The sequence below is a fragment of the Megascapheus bottae genome, chromosome 5 (genome assembly GCF_031878675.1).
Source record: "Megascapheus bottae isolate mThoBot1 chromosome 5, mThoBot2.hap1, whole genome shotgun sequence".
NCBI lineage: Eukaryota > Metazoa > Chordata > Mammalia > Rodentia > Geomyidae > Megascapheus > Megascapheus bottae.
Window position 1 is genome coordinate 75,623,060 of NC_143513.1, and position 19,908 is coordinate 75,642,967.

The 19,908-nt window shown below is 44.2% G+C and overlaps 1 protein-coding gene across 2 annotated transcripts in view; it reads left to right on the forward strand.

Annotated features, from left to right (window-relative positions):
* Tbxas1 (thromboxane A synthase 1) overlaps window positions 1–19,908 on the forward strand; it is a 179,527-nt gene that overhangs the window by 76,748 nt on the left and 82,871 nt on the right. The gene's annotated exons all lie outside the window — the stretch shown is intronic.

Below are 19,908 nucleotides of genomic sequence, written 5' to 3' on the forward strand. Positions count from 1 at the left end.
GGCCCCCTGTAGTACAGGCAAGGCTCTAGAAGAGCCCCTCGGCGTTGTTCAAAGAGGCGCTGTGCTCTCCTGAGAGACATTGGCTGGATGTCTCAGCCATTTCATACCATCCTGGCAGGCATTGTGCTGCACAGAACGTGACCACCCTCCACACTCCATGGCAAACGGCCAACTGGCTTGGACAGCCCACAGACGTCTTACCTTTCATTTATCTAAATCTTACTTGGCCCAGCACGCTTTTGAAGTGGAAGGAAGTGTTATTAATAACTACATAGGATAACAGTGTAAACGAAGACTTCCTGGTTATGCTGCGACATATGGTCACTCTTGCTCTTGACCATTTAAAGGGATGCAGTTCTTCCCTTGATTTTTCTTGAATTTTCTCTTTCATGCTTCATAGTGGCATCCTCTTTTGTTGAAATCCCAGAGTCTGATGAATAAGCCCATGGTCAGGCTGCTTTCTCTATTAGAGACTTAAAGACCTGAGTTGATTTTAACATAGATTTTTCCACATTAGGGTCCTAATCATCTTATTCTGCTTTAGACAGCTTCTCCTCAGATATGGGATGTTATTTAGGAGCGTTTTCTTTTCTTTCTTTGGCTCTTTTGAGATTTGAAAGCAAGGTCTTATGTTTGCTAGTCAAGTGATCTACGATTTAAGCCTCACCTCCAGCCTTGGATGTTTTTAGTTATTGTTTAGATTAGATCTTAGGTGTTTGCCCAGGGCCAACCTTAGATCATGATTTTCCAATGTATGCCTCCTGTGTAGCTGGGTTTGCAGACATGAACCGATTCCTGGCTTATTTATTGAGCTTGGGTCTTCTAACTTTTTGCCCAGGCTGATCTCTACTTCCTAAGTATATTAAAAAGTCTTTATTTGATCCAGAAAACTGATCAACTGGGATTCCAGATGTGAACTACTGTGCCCAGCCCATAGTATTTTTTGTGTGTGGGTACATTAAATTTTGTTGGGTTGTGAATATCTTAGCTGGATCTAGTGGTTTGGAAGCCTGCCTGTCATAGGATTTTATACTTCTATTCACTTACTGCTTATATTTAAAAGTACTGGCTTGCATTCTCTGGAAATGGCCCTACTCAGGAGCAGTGCAATCTTGGCCAAATGCTTCTATCTGCAAAACTAATAAATTAGCAGTATTATATGCATTCGTTGTATTAGATGCTGTTCGTATTGGTCTTTGCTACAGAGTGACCTAAACATAATCTATTGTGTGTCCAAGGATTGGCTGGAGTAGACTGGTTTAAACTGCATGTGGCTAGAGGGCTTCTCTGCACTTCCTGCTGGGTTGGAACCCACCCCTAACCCCATATCTCTCAGCCACTGTGGGGAGGCTCTGCAGGGGAGGGTCTTCTCTGGTGCAGGCAAATACTTAACAAGGAGTTCAAATGGATTAAACTATTGATACACATATGTGAAACACCACATATATGAAACCCCTTTGAACAACTAGTATTCCAGGGTGGAGGAAACTAGTGGAGGAGGATGAACGAAAGCCTCAAAATATTTGATGCTATTGGAGGTATGGCTCAAGTACTAGAGCACTAGCCTTGAACAACAACAACAACAAAGTTTAGAGGAGAACACCTAGGCCCTGAGGTGAAACCCCAGAACCAGAACCAAGAGAAAAAACAAAACATTTGATTTGAAACTCCAATGAAGAAGCCTGTGACATTTAGTTTAGGAAAAGGGATCGAAGGAGGTGCCTGTATTGACACAAAGAATCGTTAACTCCCTTATACAACTAATTGATGCTCATAGGAAATGTTTTTTAAAATGTGGAACAAAGAAAGTAAGAAACATACTGTAGTATATCAGCTGACATCCTGGTGATCAAATCAAGTTATATGGCCAAACCCAGACTCAGGGCAGAAGGCACACAGTGAGCCTAGAGCACAGCTCTTGGCCAGGCCTTCTGATGATGGAGCAGGGAGCTGTGCTCTCCGGAAAGGGTGAGCAGGGATATTGAGGGGAGGGGAGGTGGGGCTGTCCTTACCTAAGGAGCCATGCTAGGTCACAAAGGATTGAACTGTTTAACCTTTATCCTCTGGTACAATTTTGTTACTTTTTTGGTGTTCTTTTGTTTGCATATATATAGATGGTGGAGATTGAGTCTAAGGCATGCCCACTTGAACCATTCCCTAGTCCTTTTGTTGGTATTTTGTTCTTTAGACAGGATCTTGCTAACTTTGCCCGGGCTAGCCTCAGTCTTCTTGTCTCCTGACTCTTGAGTAGTTTGGATTACAGGCACACACTGCTATGTCCTGATGTGTGTGTGTGTGTGTGTGTGTGTGTGTGTTCAGCTTTTATTTCATCTTATTTCAGTTCTCTTCTCGATGGCCCTGTTCTGCAGCTGCCTTGACCCTGACTTCTATCCGATAACATTTACCTCTCATTCTTCAAAACCACAGCTCCAATTATCATTGCAGCAATTGCCTTCCAGCCGTAGTCTTTAATCTTCTAAGCTAAGCAGCATACAAAAAACTGCACTAACTGATTATTCAAATATTCTCTCTGAAAGATTTTTGCATTGGGAATAAATATGTAAAGAATAGATATGTCTCTCCTGTGTCCTAGGCCACCCTAAGGGACAGGGCAATAGGAGGGAATGGCCTAAAAATATCCCTATACACTAGGGTGGGCCAGAGATGGAAAATCGATCAGGCCGTGGACAGAACTAGTTCTAGCTGATGGATAAAACACTGTGTAAATGGTAAGAAGCAGACAGCTTCCTATATTGGCAAACATTGGTCACAGTGGACATTCTAGGAGTTTGCTGCCATTAGAGAGAGAGACCAGCAGGGTAATAGTCAGGTGACCAGTCAAGAAGCCATCAAGGAAGACTGGCTTGGCTTCAACTACAGAAAACCTAAGAGACCTCTGACTCCTGACAGGGGAGTGTGAGGGGAACACAAGGACTCAGGAACCAGACCTCAGGCCCAGAACCACTTGATGGAAAGATTTCCATTCTGGCTGGAACTCGTGTAGGCTGAGAAGCTATGTCTCTGAATGTACTGCCAGGATGGTTCTAGTTTCTAATCCAGGCCTAGGACTTCAGGTGGAGACAGAGCAACTGGCAAGAAGGAAGGGAGGGCCACAGAGACTGCAGAATCAGCAACAGATTTACACTGTGGCAGTCTTGATATTTCTATCCAAAACCTACATGGAAGAAGAGTGTGTGAGGTTCAAGGCAGAGGGGGCTCATTGCCCATCAGAGACTCAAACTCAGTATCAATAACTCTGTTATCCCCTAAATGCCAACCTGTGCAGCTGTGTTCCCAAACAATAGAATGTCTCAAATTAAAGGACATAAAAGCTCTATCTCTAGTAATAAGTGCAAATCAAAAACTTCTATATTTAATTGAATTGTACCTGCAAGATCTCCTAGTTTTTCGATGCAAAATGCATAATAGAGTCATTTGTAATAGTCATGAATCTTGGTGACATTTGTCAGGGTGTCCTTCCTCCTGAAAACGAGTCTTGAGAACACATGCCTTTATGCATAGATCTTTTGTCAAGAAATCTTGTGGGAAGAAAAAGAATGGCACACACACATTTACCATGTCCTTATGCCCCTCTCCCTTATCGAGAACACAAACAGGATTCTAACTCTATCCAAAGAGCATGATACTCTGTCTCTGTTTTAAAATAATAAAAAAAAAAACCACAAACAATTCATTACTAAATCCAAAGAAGCAGCAAACATTCAGTCACATAGAGCTTAAAGTTTCTACTTCAGCATTATTTTATGGGCAAAGACTCAAGTTATCGGAAACCTACGAATGAGCCAGATATGGTGGCACACACCTGTAACACCAGCACTGAGGAGACTGAGGCAGGAGGATCTCAAGTTGGGTTTTTTGTGAGTCTGTTTGTTTTTTGTCTGTCAGTCATGGGGCTTAAACTTAGGGCCTAGGCACCGTCCCTGACATTTTTTTGTTTGGTGCTAAAGCTCTATCACTTTGAGCCACAGCGTCACTTCCAGTTTTCTGGTGGTTAATTGGAGATAAGAGTCTCATGGACTTTCGTGCCCAGGCTGGCTTTGAACCATGATCCTCAGATCTCAGCCTCTGAGTAGCTATGGTTACAGGTGTGAGCCACCAGTGCCCAGTTGGGGATCTCAGTCTACAGTCTATAGTGTGACCCTCCATTAACAAAATAAAACAAAAGAAAGAAAAAACTTGAATAATTAAGAACACTTAGAAACAATAGCTCTAACCCTTATTACTCACAAACAAAAGATAAATGACAGCATCAAAATACCTAAAATCAAATCCTTTGCAAATATTAGTGTCAAAATTCAGCAATGGTCATGCACTATCCTATATATATAGTTGAAATTGTATCAAATTCTCAACAACCAAAGCTCTTCTCTACACTGGAATGAAGTCTCTTTCCTTCCTTAAGTCTTTCTGAATCTTGGTTGTTTACTATGCATTCCAATTAGTCCTGATCAGTCTTTTGTGGAACATTTCTCCGGCAATGCATGCGAACTAATTCCCTGGAAAGGCACCACCAAGTTTTATGATGCCTACACATGCCTGGGGCAGATAATAGAAACTTAACTACTAAAGTAAGTTCCTTGATTATTCTTCGAATCTCAAGACCATGTTCTTAATGACATTTTCCCCCCATCTTCCTGTCCAGCTACAAGGATCTTGCAATCCACAGAGTGAAGTTTTTCTGCCCTAACTGTAGCACACAATTCATTGGCCTCTGTGTAGAGGTTTGACTCTGACCAGTTCTCCAGGCCCCACATTACCCACCAAAGAGGCACTGTTAGCAGGTGGTTCTGCTTTTGGCATCTGCTAAAAGAGGAATCTATTAGCTATGTCCGAACTATGGCTGGTGGATGGCCTGTCATTGCATGCGAGGTATATGTGGTGACTGAATGTTTTTGTTTACAACATCCATTGCCACCTCTTAGTGCTACTCAGGCTTCAGGGAACTGACCCTTCAGAGACTGAATCAACACAGACATCTTACAACAGAATCACTGTGACAAAGAATCCAGCTCCTCCCTTTTCTGTGCTGCTAATACAGTAACAGGTGCATGGGTGCATATTAACCAATCAAAGAGGCAGTTGTTAAATGACTTGAAGGTCTTCTCCCTCTTCTCCTCCTCCCTCTCTTTCCTCCCCTACCCCCCTGCATCTCTGTCAGTGCTGGTGACCAAACCCAGGGCTTTGCATAGGATAGGCAAGCATCCTTCCACTGGGCTACATCCCCAGCCCAAGTTTTCTCTCTTGGATTTCATTCTCAGACTGTTCGCTCTAGACTCCAGCCCAAAGATCCCTACCTACTTTTTGGTACCGGAGTCTTCAAGTTCTCTGCTAGAGTTTAGATTCCCTCAGACCATCCCATGATGGGGACGTTTCCCACCTTTATCTTCCTCAGCCCGGGAGGCCTCTGGGTGCTATATCTCTAATCTGCAGTGACACTGGGTGTCCTGAATGCTGCCCTTCTTTAAATCCACACCCAATGGGCACCAGGGATTCAGGGATCAAGAAACCACGAATAACCCCCAGAATAAAGGGTTCACGTTCATGTGCCAACAAAGTGACTAGAAGGAGGCACATCTCCCCCCACGGTTGGGGGGCTTATGGCCTGCTTCTTGGTCAGACCCATACTATCAAGATAACATCAAATTTCCCATCTTAACCATTTGGGGGCACAATGTAGCAGGGTTAAATGTAGTGGGTTGCTTCGTAACCACGACCACTACCATCATCCATATCTAGAACACTTTTCATCTTGTAAAACTGAAATTTTATCCTGATCACTCCCCTCCCCACCAGCCCCCGGCCACTCCCATTCCACTACAGATGAGTGGGATCCCACCATTTTGGCTTATTTCACTTCATATGTGTCAGATTTCCCTCCTCACTGCCTTCGTCTCCGCCCCCTGTCTCCATCTCCCCTGCTGTCCCAGAACTGGGGATAGAACCCAGAAAGGCACACATGCTAGGTAAGTGTTCAAGCACACTGAGCTACACCCACAAGCTCTTCACCCACATGTTTTGGTGATACTGGGGCTAGAACTCAGGGCCTTGCTCTTAGTAGATAGGTACTACACCGCAAGCATGCCTCTAGCACAGATTTTCCTTCTTTTTTTGTCTGTCCATTCCAGTTTCAGTTGTCCATTCATTTCCTGATGGATACGTGGATTGTTTCTACCTTTTGGCTATGATAAGCCAGGTGTGGTTCTGCACACGTGGAAGGCCAAGACAAGAGCATGGACAATCTGAGGCCAGCTTGGGCTACATTGCAGGATCCTGTCTCAAAAAAAAATGCAGTTGTAGCTGCAAGTGTGCAAATATTTCTTCAAGGCTCTGCTGACAGTTCATTTGGAAGCGTGTCAGAAAATGGAATTGCTAAATCAGATAGCAACTCTTTTTTTTTTCCCTTCTGAGGACTCATTGTACTTTTTTCCCCATGAGCCCATCATTTTAAGTTTGGAGGACATTTTACAGCAATGTTTTGTAGTTCCCTTTCCACCACGATTAGGGGGCCATTATTTCTTGATTACAAACTTTAAAAGTGAACCACAGGTGAAATTTACACTCCTTGTGCTCTGAAACCCAGTTGGATCAATGGGAATTGCATATCTTTTCTTTTCTTTTCCTCTCTCTCTCTCTCTCTCTCCTCCCCTCTCCTGCTCTGTCTCTCTGTTTCTGTCTCTGTCTCTGTGCTAGTACTTGAACTCAGGGCCTTATACTCTCACTTGACTACTTTAGCCACATCACTACTTCCTAGACTTTTGCAGATTATTTACAGAAAAAGAGTCTCATGTGTACTTTTTTGTCCAGGCTGCCTTTGAACCTCAATCCTCAGATCTCAGCCACCTGAGTAGCCAGGATTGCAGGCATGAGCCACAATTAGCCACTGGCTGAGAACCACACATTTCTGATTGGAATGTGTGACCTCCAAGGTCTTGCCTCCAATTTCCTGCAGGCTCCAAGCCAGTGTACACATTTTTGACCAAACTAGCCCTGTTGTCAACGAATGCTTGAGAGGTCCATAAATTCAGTGGCTGTAATAAATGCCCAGTGGTCACCACCCAGAGCTCCTTCTCTTATCTCACTCCTCTCTGCCAAAACCTTTACAATTTATGTGTCTGCTTTTCCATCCTGCTCTCCTCCCACTCCAAATTTCCTCTTTCCCACCAGCTTCCAGGGGCTCTTGTGTCTTACATAAATTTCCTGCTCTCTGTCTGGGACTGTAGCTGACTTCCTCTTCAGTGTTCATGAAATTTCCACTTCTCTCCCTGCAGCCTTACAGCCCCTTATTGCTAATGATTTGTGTCTGACGACTAACTAAGTCATGCTGGTTTTTTCCATATGCTCTTCTACTGATTTCGTAGGCATAGGCTCCCGTACTTGCTGGAGATGGGTTGAATTCCTCTTACTTTCTGCTTTAGTACCAAGCTCACTGGGAGAGGTTAACTCTGTACTAGTCAAATAATGGAGGATGGCGGTAACTAAGCTTGGGAAGGCATTGACAGCTTTTGGCTTCCATGGAAAGGAGGAAAGTAGAAGCAGAGAAAGTCTGATATTTGGGACACTGATAAAGAGGATCCGGTTTAGCAGTGACTACTGGTGGGGGCAAAAAGGGGTGGGTTGTCTCCGGAATCTCAAATAGTTTTGAGAGAGAGGAAGTAGTGGAAGAATGGAATTTGCAAAATGTAAACAAAGTACTTTTTTTTTTTAGTCCTAGTGAGATAACAGTGACTTGAATTACAAGAAATAGAAGAAAAAGAGGGAGACTTCTGTCTAAAAGTGTCCCGTAGATATCTGTGGTCAAACCACCCTGAAAGCACTTAATCTTATCTCATCTCTGAACCAGCAGGACCTGTTTGGATAGGAGACTGCCTGGGGATACTGGGGGCTGTAAATCAGGACTGCTCACCTGTTATCATTGTAGCTACTCTGGAGGCTGAGATCCAGAGGCTCACAGTTTAAAGCCACAAGACTCCACCTGCAAAATAACAAAAAAGCTGGTCTGGAGACATAGTTCAAATGGTATAGCACCAGCTAAGCAGGCAAACCAAGCAAGGGCAAGACTTGGGTTCAAGTTCTGATAAGGATAAGAAAAGAAAACAAAAAGTGGAGAAGGGAAGAAAGGGGAGAGAAGATGAGAGGAAGGGAGGGGGGGGAAGGGGAAATGCCCCATAGGAAAAAATGTAGCAGAAGGGAGGAAATCCTCAGTTGGATGCATTGTTCATTTCTGTGTTGGAACATGGTAAAGGGGAAGGTGATTTTTATCTTCACCATAATCAGGTGGAGTCGGTCTTACTTCACTCAGTCTGCTCTAACAAAAAGAAATGTATTTATTGCAGTTTGCAAGCTGAAAAGTCCAAGATCAGGACACTAGCAGACTGGACGTCTGGTCAGGGCTGGCTTTCCAGTTCACAGATGACACTTTCTCCCTGTGTCTGTACAAGGAGGAGGACGGGAGGAATGTGAGTCCCAGGGTGTGCCTGGGCTTTCTCATTGCACAACAATCTAATGTGGTGTTTCCCACAGTGTGTCCTCTGGGCCATTTCCATCATCAATAATACTTGTTGCATGGAAAATAGAAAGGGAGAGTCCCCTTTGGTCAAATATAGAAATATTGAGTTGGTCCATGCAACACAGGCCTCCTCAAAGGCAAATATACTTGGGACTTCTCCAAGTGCAAATTCAGTGCCCAGCGTCTATGATTTCCAGAATACCTCTTGAGATTAGAATATGGGGGACAGACTCTAAGACACAGCTCAAACATGGAGCCAGTAGCCAGCAATATTTTCCTCCTAAAGCACTGGCCAAGCATTGGTAAGAATAGCCATCTCATCATTGTGACTTGTCACCTTTTCAGCCAGTAATTATGACTGATTTCTTCAGGCTGACTGGAGGGAGCCAGGGCGGTGTTACATTGAAGAGGCTGTGTGAGCTTTGCTTCTTGACTTCCTTCCTTGAGCTGCTCTCTCATTCCCCTTCCCATGTACAACCTCCGCATCATTATTTGGGCCGCACTGTCTTTAGTGCCTGCCAAGGGTAAGGCCACAGGTCTTGTGCTGTGCTTTATTTTTCCCATTAGCACTATGCTTTCAATACCCGTCACATCACCATGGTCTCCTCAAATCTGTTACCTCTAACAGCTGCCTCTACAGCTGTGTACTGCCTACTGTCCCAGTGACCTTCAGAAAAACAAGTCTGGGGCCCTTTATGGACCCCATGTGAGAGAATTCTATGACTCTATCTCATTTTAACGAGTATAATAGATATCGGTTTGCTAGGGCCATTTGCACATCACTGTTAGTAATCTATTAAGAGTTTTCCAGCACTCCACATGGGTCCAATAGAATATCTCATGTATGACCATATCAACAACACTTTGAGTCTGGCTGATCACATCATCTTCTTTCATACAGAAGCGCAAGCAACTTCAATGGGAAAAGAGCACGTGGATTCTAAGATGTGTAAGGATTGTGTAGTGTACTAGTTAGCTTTCCTGTTGCTATGACAGAATGTCGGCATAAACAAGTTACAAAAGGAAAGGTTTATTTCAGTTCACTGTTTAAGAAGTTGCAGGCCTTAGCTGGGCGTGGTGGCCCACACCTGTAATCCTAGCTACTCAGAAGGCTGAGATCTGAGGGTCGAGGTTCAAAGCCAGCCTGGGAACTACAAAGCCTATGAGATTCTTATCTCTAATTAATCACCGGAAAACTAGAAGTGGAGCTGTGGTTCAAAGGGTAGGGCAGTAGCCTTGAGCTCAGTGACAATGCCCAGGCCCAGAGTTCAAGTCCCACGACTGATGAAAAAAAAATTAATAAAAATTTGCCGGCCATTATAGTCAGGTTCCATTGCTTTTGGGTCCAGGGCCTGGCAATTGCTACATAGCTGAGAAAGCACGTGAGAAATAAGCTATTCGTCTCATGGTGGACAGGAAGAAGATAGGAAAGGGCCAGGACAAAACATCTCTTTCCAAGACATGTATGTAGTGACCCACTCCCTCTAACTAAGCTCTGCATGCTAGTTTCTAACACCCCCAATAGTTTATTCACTATTTTAATCCATCAATGGATTAATCCACTTATGAATATAGAACCCCCATGACCCAATTATCTCTGTCAAGTCCTTTATAAATACTCCTAGAAGCATGCTTCATTATTCTCTTTGGGTATTTCTCAGTCTAATCAAGTTGACAATCAAGATTAACTGTCACATATAGGTCCTCCTTATTAATCTGAAACTTTCTGGTTCTACTTTTTCTTTTGGTTGTTCCTTAGGTATGTTAAATACTCATGCTTTAGGAATTTGCCTCAATGATAGGTAAGGAAATCAGTTGATTTTCTTGCTTTCCTGATAGAAAACAAATTCCATGAGGACAGAAACTTTGTCTCTTATTCATCCTGACATTCCCAGTGCCTCGAACAATATCTGACTCCTAATATGTGCACAGTAAATATTTGTTGAATGACTACATGAATTACCTCTTGCTCTATGTCTTTCATGATATTTAACCTTAAGGAAACCTCATATGGGAAGATCTTGTCCATCAAAATAACAAAGTTAAGTTATATCTTGAAAAACCATCTGATGATCCAGAAAATCAACAGACAAGGCAAAAGGCGTCCTCTCATGCCAGCATCTGGGCTCCACGAATCAAGGTCATCAGTTGAGCTTTCACTTAGCAATCCCCTCATGTCCCAAACCCAAGAGTATGCCATTGGCCATAGCTTAACTGTTGGATGTCCCCTCAAGGATTCAGAAAGTATATGGGATTTGAAACTGCATCTGTTTTCTGATGTTAGCTCAGCTATGCTCATCACAAGACTGAAATGAGTCACTTAATCCTTTTCCTTGCCTTTAAAAACTACTTGAAGGGGGCCAGGAGTTTGGCCTAGTGGTAGAGTGCTTGCCTAGCATGCACAAAGACCCGGGTTCGTTTCCTCGGTACCGCATACATACAAAAAAAAAAAAGCTGGAAGTGGTGCTGAGGCTCAAGTGGTAGAGCTCTAGCCTTGAGAAAGTCCAAGGACAGTGCTCAGGCCCTGAGCTCAAGCCCAGGACTGGCAAAAGCAACAACAACAACAACAACAACAACAACAACAACAACAAAAAACCTACTTGAAGGCCAGATGTGATGATCTCCACAGAGATCATGGCTTGAGGTCATTGCAGGCAAAGTTACCATGAGACCCGATGTGGAAAACAAACCAGAGCAAAAAGACTGGTGGGTGTGGCTTAAGTGATAGAGCCCCCAACTAGCAAGGTCCTGAGTTCAAGCCCCATTCATGCAATAACTGCGTAGATTGCAGGCCTGATTTGGAATTCTCAGTGCTTCCTCAGCATAGACCTGCTAAGGTCTATGTGATTTGTGTGCTTCTTCAGCTTGCCATCACAAAGGTGCTTGCAGCCAGTAGATGCCTTGGGGAGATGGTTTAGTTCAAGAGCTTCCTTCCCTGGACAACCTGAAGCTGGGTAGCCAAGTCCCTGCACAGGAGCATTCTCCTCATCTTCATGTCTAGGGAGTCTCTGCCCAGTGCCTCCTCCTGGGCTCCTCCACAGTAAGGAATGGCACTTGAGAAATGGTATGTGTCTCCTGGTCATTTTCTTTCCTAGCAATGAAATGGGAAGCAGAGGGTAGAACACTCGTCTCTAAAGTACTATAATCTGTGCTTAGATCTTTTCCTCCTGTCTCCTGTTTCTTCCTAGTGTTGTCTGAAATTCTTCTGTCAAGTTCTCCTACTTCTCCTTGTCACACATCGGCCTTTCTATCATCTCCCACGTTCTCCCCTTGGCACTGAGCCGCTTCCTTCCCCTGGCCTCACAGTCCATGCAGAAGTGACACTAGCTTCTGCCATATTCTGAGTCCCTGCATCATTGGAGGAGAGGTGATTTTGTGATATAGTCTCACAGGATGTATGTCCTGCATGTGTGTGGGACACCTACACAACACACACACCCTTACTGCTTATATCCTAGAATACACATGCCTTGCTATAACGTGTCAGTGAAAATATTCAGGGACAGTCAAATGACTATTTTAATGTTTCTTTGTCCCTGTGGTGCCATCCAACTATTTATTTAGTAGCTGCATGCTCATTGCCTCGACAACTTTGCCTTAAAGGCTGTTTTTCATGTTTATGATTCTTACTGTGAAAAAAAATTGCTTGCCTAACATCTGTTGTGAATTTGTTTTTTCTTTATTTTTATTTATCTATTCCCAATTGAATTAAATTTGCACCAAGGACAGTAACTTGAATTGGAATCTTCAGTGTCCTTCAGGATTTCTATACACTTCAATACATCTCTTAATTACTCTTTTTTTATTGTTATGAGATATACATCTATACCCCACTCACACAGGCAGATTGGTTTGCAGCTTACCTCAGCCTGTCCTCCTCTGGGGAGTAAGTTTTATTAACTGAATAAATTAAATGGGAGGGTATATTCAATAGAGGAGGGAGGTTTATCGTTATGGGCTTGTTTCAGATATTTTTTCCTCCTGGCTGCCCAATTCTCTCCTGTAGCCACTGCTCTGTTTTAAAGGAAACTAATATAGCCTTAACTCACGAGGATGAGAAAGGCCACTTCCTCTTCTGAGGAAGACTCTGGGGGTAGGGAGGGGGGGAAGCTATTCTCTTGCCCACTTCCAGGAAGGAGAGAGTAGAGCCACCTCAGAGCCACACACTCAGAAGAAAAGCATTTGGACTGGTGTTTGCTGACTGCAGGCCTGGGGTCTTTCCCAGGCCTCCTGGCTGGCCTTGGCACCGTCTGCACACTTAGCTATCAGAACAGCCGCCAGTCTTCACAGAGTAGTGCAGGGAAAGCCAGGATGGAACTTCCTTTTCCCTGGAGACTCCCCTGGTGGAGTCCTGGTTTTCTGGTTTCTTCCAGGCTGGTCTGTATGAGATGGGACCCAAGTCATCATTGACAACTCCGCACCCCCCATGCCTGCTATTTCCACTTAGAAATAACCTAGGGAGCCGCCATGATGCATGTCCCCATCAGAGAGCATGGAGGTCCCTGACAAAGGAGTGAGATCTGCTTTTTCACCCAATGTCTGAAAATCTTCCAGGTATTGTGCCCAGTGGCACCAGCTGTGACTCCAAATGTGGAGTCTTTCTACCATCTGTCCTCTGATCGTCCCAGCAGGAGGGTCCTCCTCAACCCCTTGGGACCTTTCCATGCTCTTCGGGGTCTGTGTCCAGGTCTCCTTGGACACTGATAGGAGAGAATGACTACTCCCTGTCTGGAAGTGTTCTGGACATGGTCTGTGCAACCGCAGTTTCCATCTCTGTTCTGTGTATGGCTTGGAGCTGATGGCCCTGTGTGGTGGATACCACCCTTCCCTTCCAATTGGATGTTTGATCTAGAAGCTAAGCACAGTCCTGAGCTGCACTGGAAAGCCAGCTAGGAAGGGGCTGACCCCATCCCATTCCCCAAGAACAGGAATCTAGAGGTACCACTTGAGAAGGGTGTGAAGGCAGAGAAGGCTTCCTGCAGGAGAGGGTACTGGAATGTGGTCTTGAAGGGTTAATGGACAGTTAGAGAAAAGACCTGGAGTTGGCAGTGGGAAGCTGGGCTGGAGCAGCTGGCTGCTCTCATGCCATGGAGTCCTGGTTGCCAGGTTCAGGATATTGGTTGTTATGCTTTTTGCTAATAGCTGGTTAAAACTATGTCTTATACATTATCATCTTCTTCTTCCTTTACCTCCTCCTCCTCCTCCTCTTCCTTCTCTTCTTCATCCTCTTTCTCCTCATTCTCCTTCTTCTTCTTCTTTTTTGGTGCCTTGAACTCTGGGCAGGGAACCGTCTCTAAGCTCCTTTTGCTCTAGGCTAGCACCCTACAACTTGACTATAGCATCATTTTGGGATCTTTCTGTGATTAGTTGGAGATAAGTTTCTTGGACTTTCCTGCCTGGACTGGCTTCAAACCACACTCATCACGTCTCAGCCTCCTGAGTTGCTAGATTCCACGTGTGAGCCACCAATGCCTGGGTAGACTGGCTTCTTGATGCTGACAAGGGAGTGGATGTGAAGAGTGGATGGCAAGGGCTGAGGAAATCACTCCCTGACTGGACCATGTTGACATCCCCTCTTTCTGTCTGTTGTCATTGGATGCTGGCTTTCTTGCGGGGGGGGGGGAAGGTAGGGGGAAAGAGGGGTGTCCTTGGGCAATGTGACCCCTGCAGCTAAAGCCAACAACAACAGAGCTGACAGCTACCTTTGTAGCTGGTGACAGATCCTCCCCTGAAGGAAAGTCTGGGTGACAGACACCTCACAGCATCTCTACAATGTGGAAATGGATTCAGATGGATCAGGAGCATTGGGTTGGGTTGAAGCCGGGGTTCTGTGTTTCTGTTCTCCAGCAGTAATTTTTTTTTGTCAGTCTGGGCATGGCCACAGTCCCTGAGTGCTTCAGCCCAAGGCTAGTGAACCACAGAGCCATTTCTGGTTTTCTAGTGGTTAATTGGAGATAGGAATCTCACAGACTTTCATGCCCAGGCTGGCTTTGACCTGCGATCCCCAGATCTCATCCTCCTGAGTAGCTAGGATTGCATGTGTGAGCTACCAGCACCCAGCCCATTTTTTTAAAATTTTTCACAGCATACTCAAGGCCCTGAGTTCAAACTCCAGTACAACCTACACACACACACACACACACACACACACACACACACACACACACACACAAAGAAGAAGAAGAAGAAGAAGAAGAAGAAGAAGAAGAAGAAGAAGAAGAAGAAGAAGAAGAAGGAGGAGGAGGAGGAGGAGGAGGAGGAGGAGGAGGAGGAGGAGGAGGAGGAAGAGGAGGAGGAGGAAGAGGAGGAACAAGATGGCCTCATAAACCAATCAGAGATAGACCCCGGGATTCCTAGGGCTATGGTTTCTCTATAGCAGTATGGAAGGCTTCAGCCCCACCGGAGTCCCTGTAAGGTGAATTTCTGAGAACTCCCAGCTCAGGGCTTCTTAGCTTTCTCTGGACTTTCGGAAGTTGTGAGTCTCTCAGTCATTTAACTCCATCTCTTCCCATAGAGCTTCCTAATGCTACAGTGCAGCCGAAGGTGAGATGTGAGGTCAGGACAGCAGTCCCCCTGTTAGCATCCTCCTCCTGCTGGGAAACCAAGCCGTCACTGACATGCAGGGTCCTGCTGTTGACACCTTGTCACTAATTGCTTGATCTCTCATGGGTACCAACACGGGGCAGCCCACATGACGGGGCTGGCAAAACCCTTCCTATTCTATGGCACCCATCTGTGCTCATGGTTTTCACATTCACATACAACTTCCTTAATGACAAACTTCTGGTTCAGCCTCCATTGTGGCTTTTTTGGTCAAAGGAACAGGCTCATGACTTGCTCAAGGTGACACAAACAAGGCCTTGAACCAAATCGAAGTCCCTCAGACCTGTGCACCAAAGGGGCAGTCTTGACAATTTCACTGTACCCCACGTCAGTCTTAGTGGTCCAATCCAGTGATACTTCCCCTACCTGCCTTTATTCCTATTCAGAATTCACCCACAATTGCTGGTAAAGTCTGGACCCCTGGAAGACATAATATGAAAATTTCAAGGACTAGGAGCATCTGCATCAGGTGCTGCAGCTTTTGGCTTCCTCCAGACTCTTAGGACTTTATCAGCAGGGTCCAGTGCAAGGCCTAACCCAGAATATGTGCCAAGTAAACCCTTCCACATGTACCAATTAATACTAAGCTTATTAACAGCTATTGCTTATTAACAGAGCTGCACATATTAGTTTACAGTGTGCTTTTCCACTCAGCTGTGTTTTCTGCCTGTGGTTGACTCTTCCCCTCAGCGACTTTACAGCTTAGCCTCTCCTGGGGTGTGGTGAGGGGTAGGGGGGCCTTTTGGATTAGAGCCAGGCAACCCCCAGGCTAATGCCAACCATCTCACTTCCTGTGGACCTAATGTTGCTGTGCTATTTTGGTTGAACTAACTGGTCAGGTTTTTTTTTTTCCTTTTAAAAAAGAAAACCACTAATTAAATGAGCCGAACAAGTGTTATTTTTGCCTACATAATACTTCACTGATTCACCCATGTTTTCTCTTCAACCAGGTGTTTTCAGGTTGAATAAGCAAATTATTATGTACATAAATAAATATAAATGAATAACTGGTTACAAATTTCATGCCCCTAAAGGAGTCGATGTATAACTTGGATTGGAGGAGAACAAGACCTCAACCTCCTTAATTGGGGCTGAAGGTTTTCTGGTCCATTAAACAACATCTCCTCAAAACCTCCACCTTGACAACTTGTAGTTTGCAAGGTCCGGGACTGCTTGCCCTGGGGCTGGGTCACAGAGGAGACAGGAACCAAAGAAGAGATGGCGCATGCTCAGTGATGAGGGGCAGCTCTGAGCCTGAGGTCAAGACCCTCACCTTGGACTGTCTCTGTTTCCTGTTCTAAAAAATGTGTGTGCTAAGTAGCCTATCCATTTTCTATAGACCTGGGTGTGATAGTAGAGGAAATGTACTCAGTAAATGCTTGTAATTGCGGCTGTTACCTCTAAGGGTCTGAAAAAGATCCACAATCCATCCAAATACTTCACTGACCCCTTTTACTAATAGAGAAGTTTCTTTACACCAGAAAGAGAGTAGATGTAATGTTTGAAAACCATAATTATATTTCCTTCTGAATTCATCGGAACGATAGCATTGAAAGCCACAGCAAATTGCAGCAAACCTAGACTTTGTTCCCATATTCAGCTGCAGCTGAAATAGTTCCCCTCTGGGTGGACACGTGCACGTCCCTCTGCAGAGACATCTCAGAAAGCACACAAATGTGGCCATGCGTTCCTGTTGTCTTGGTCCATTTTTCTTTGTTATAACCAAATACCACAGACTAGGAAAAATAAAGAAAGATTTATCCAGAAAGGCTCTGGAAGAGCAGAGGCCCAACACTGATGGATGGCATTTTTGGGGAGCCTTGTGCTAAAGGGCCCTCTCTGTAGAGTCCCAAGACGATACCAGGCACAGCACAGTAAGTCAAGTGCATCTAAGAGACAGCGCCAAATTAGATTTTATAACAAACCCACTTTACAGATAACCAACCCATGAATCCATGAATGGACCAGACCATTCGTGTGCAGAGCCTTCATACCTAACTGAGTGGTCCCACCTCTTAATATTTTATAAAGATTAAATTTCAACAGGAGATTGGGCAGAGACATTCAAACCATAGAACATTCCAAAGTTCAAAACTCTCATCAGACTCTTAGAAAAGGAAGCTTTGAGAGACAGGATGGCCTCAAGTCTTCACAAGGTCGAGAAGGAAACACAAGAACTGTACTAGTTAGGATACCGTGAAGTTTACTAAGTGATAAAAACCAAAGTCTAACTAATGTCAGCACAAGTAACTGATTCAAGCTGCAGCAGGCAGAGCTCTGAACTTACTTTGTACTTTCTAGACAGTCTTTCTGTGCATCTTAAATCTCTGCTTCTTCTGCAAATAGTTCTTCGCCACGAATTGGCAAAATGGTTGCCATCATCTTTTTCCTGTTATGTAGCTCCAGAAGAAGCAAAGAGTTTTTCACCCCAGCACCCGTGCAGAAACCCACAAAAAGGATTCTGACAGACTCTAACTGTGCACAACCTTTGGACAAGCCGTTGTTGCCAAGGAGAAGGATTCTGTTTGGTTGTGCTTGGATGGTGACTCCATCCCCAAAACCAGAGGGGCAGGATTCTGTCATTGGTAGCTACTTGAGAGCTATTCAGAATGGAAGACTGACTTCCCAAAAAGCACTGGGCAGACGAATAGAATGGAATAATCTCAAGCACCCCAAAGAGAGGCTCTGTATGCTTAAGCCAGGCTTCATTTACATTTTTCTCTATTCAAGATCTTTCTAGGAGCTCCTCAAACTATAGATGAGCATTTTTATAAATATAAAGTCACAAGATTGCCCAATTTACATGTAAAATGGGGCCAGTTTTCTCCTGAGGTTCATAAAGCAGCGCTGAAGCAATTCTGAAGGAATTGTTTCAAAATTGTTTTTAGCATTAGCAATATTACTAGAAAGAAGCAGAAAGACTCCCAAGCTGATGACTTTGGAAGGACAGCTTGGATCAGAATATAAAAGTATTATTTTGTTTTTCTTTCTAAATCCAAATTGTGTGCAAAACTATTTTGACTAGTAACAAAATATCATACCTAAGCATTTATGCTTCCCACAGTGAAATTGCTTTTCTTTCATGTCTAAGAATTTAGGGCTTCTGATACAGCATCCTGACCTGTAATCCGAGCTACTCAGGGGCTGGAGATTGAGAAGCTGGTGTCTGAGGCTAGTCTAGACGAAAAGCAAGAGACCCATATTATCCAAAAAGATAAATAAAGCAAAAGAGTCTGGAGTCATAGCTCCAACAGTGCAAGACACTGAGGTCAAAACCTCATTGTTAAGGATTTAGAGAAATAAGAATGGTTGAGAACTTTGGTTAAATACGTCAGGCTTTTATAGGTGGGGCCCCAAGCTGTTGGCTGTTGTTCACATCAGCATCCATGACTGCTCCCACTGAGATTCTGGTCTGGGGAGCTCTGGTGGGGCCAGGCACTATTTCCTGAGTAAATGACAACAGAAACAAAACCCCACTTGTTTTGACCAGCTGCTAAGGCTGCAGGGTACTGTCCGGGGAATGACAGCATCGGTCAGTATATGGTTGGATCTGTGTGTGAGGAGCAGAGGCCTTTTCAAACGTAGGTTTCTGGTGCCACCTAGGCCTCGTAGATCTGAGACTAGGGAAGGATGTAACTTGACTAAAATCTCTGGGAGACTTGGTAAAGGTCATTTTTATTTTGAAATGATTATAGTCATAGGAAAAAATGTAAAAAGACATCTTGTGAACTCTTTATCTACCTTTCCTCGGTAGTAATCGCTTGGTATAACCATGGTATATTATCAAATCCAGGAAGTAATATTGGTTCATATACAGAGTCTCTCTCTCTCTCTCTCTCTCTCTCTCTCTCTCTCTCTCTCTCTCTCTCTCTCTCTCTCTCTCTCTCTCTCTCTCGTCAGTCATGGGGCTTGAACTCAGGGCCTGAACTCCAAGCTATCCCTGAGTCTTCAGCTCAAGGCTAGTGTTGTACCACATTAAGCCACAGCACCATTCCATTTTCTAACAGTTAATTGGAGCTAGGAGTCTCGCAGACTTTGGTGTCCAGGCTGGCTTTGAATCGTGATCCTCAGATCTCAGCCTCCTGAGTAGCTAGGATTACAGGCCTGAGACATTGGCACTGGGCTCAAAGTCCTTCTCTTTCCATATAAATTTTAAAAGTTTGTACCTGAAAAATTCTTGCTGGAACTTTGGTTTGGAACTTTGGTTGGAATTGCCTTAGACCACGTTGGGGAGAGTTGCCATATTTATAACATTATCCAAATCCAAGAATACATAATGCCACTCTATTTCCTTAGAACTTCTTCAATTTCTTTCATTAATGTGTTGAGTGATATTTCCCTGGCTTCCACTGTCATTGTTAGTAGAAAGAAATGTTGCCAGACATGGCAGCCCGTGCCTGGAAGTCAGGAAGTGGAGGCACAATAATTATTCAAGGCTAACTCAGCAAGAGTCAGCAAGATCTTATCTCAAACCCAGGATACAAGCAAAAGGTCTGGGAGGGTGGTTCAAGTAGCAGAACACTTGTCCAGCGTGCACAAAGTCCTGTGTTCAATCCCTTGCATAAGAAAGCAATGCTATTGATTTTTAAAAATGTATTATTCTTGACTCTTGCTACCTTTACTATTCCTTAATAGATTCTCTGTGGACAATCATGTTATGAACATTGAGACAATTTTTAATTCCTTTCCAATTTATATGCTTCCGATTTCTATTTCTTGACGTATTGTACTGGCAAGCACTTCTAGTACCAAGTACTTTCTAGTATCGGGAAAGCATT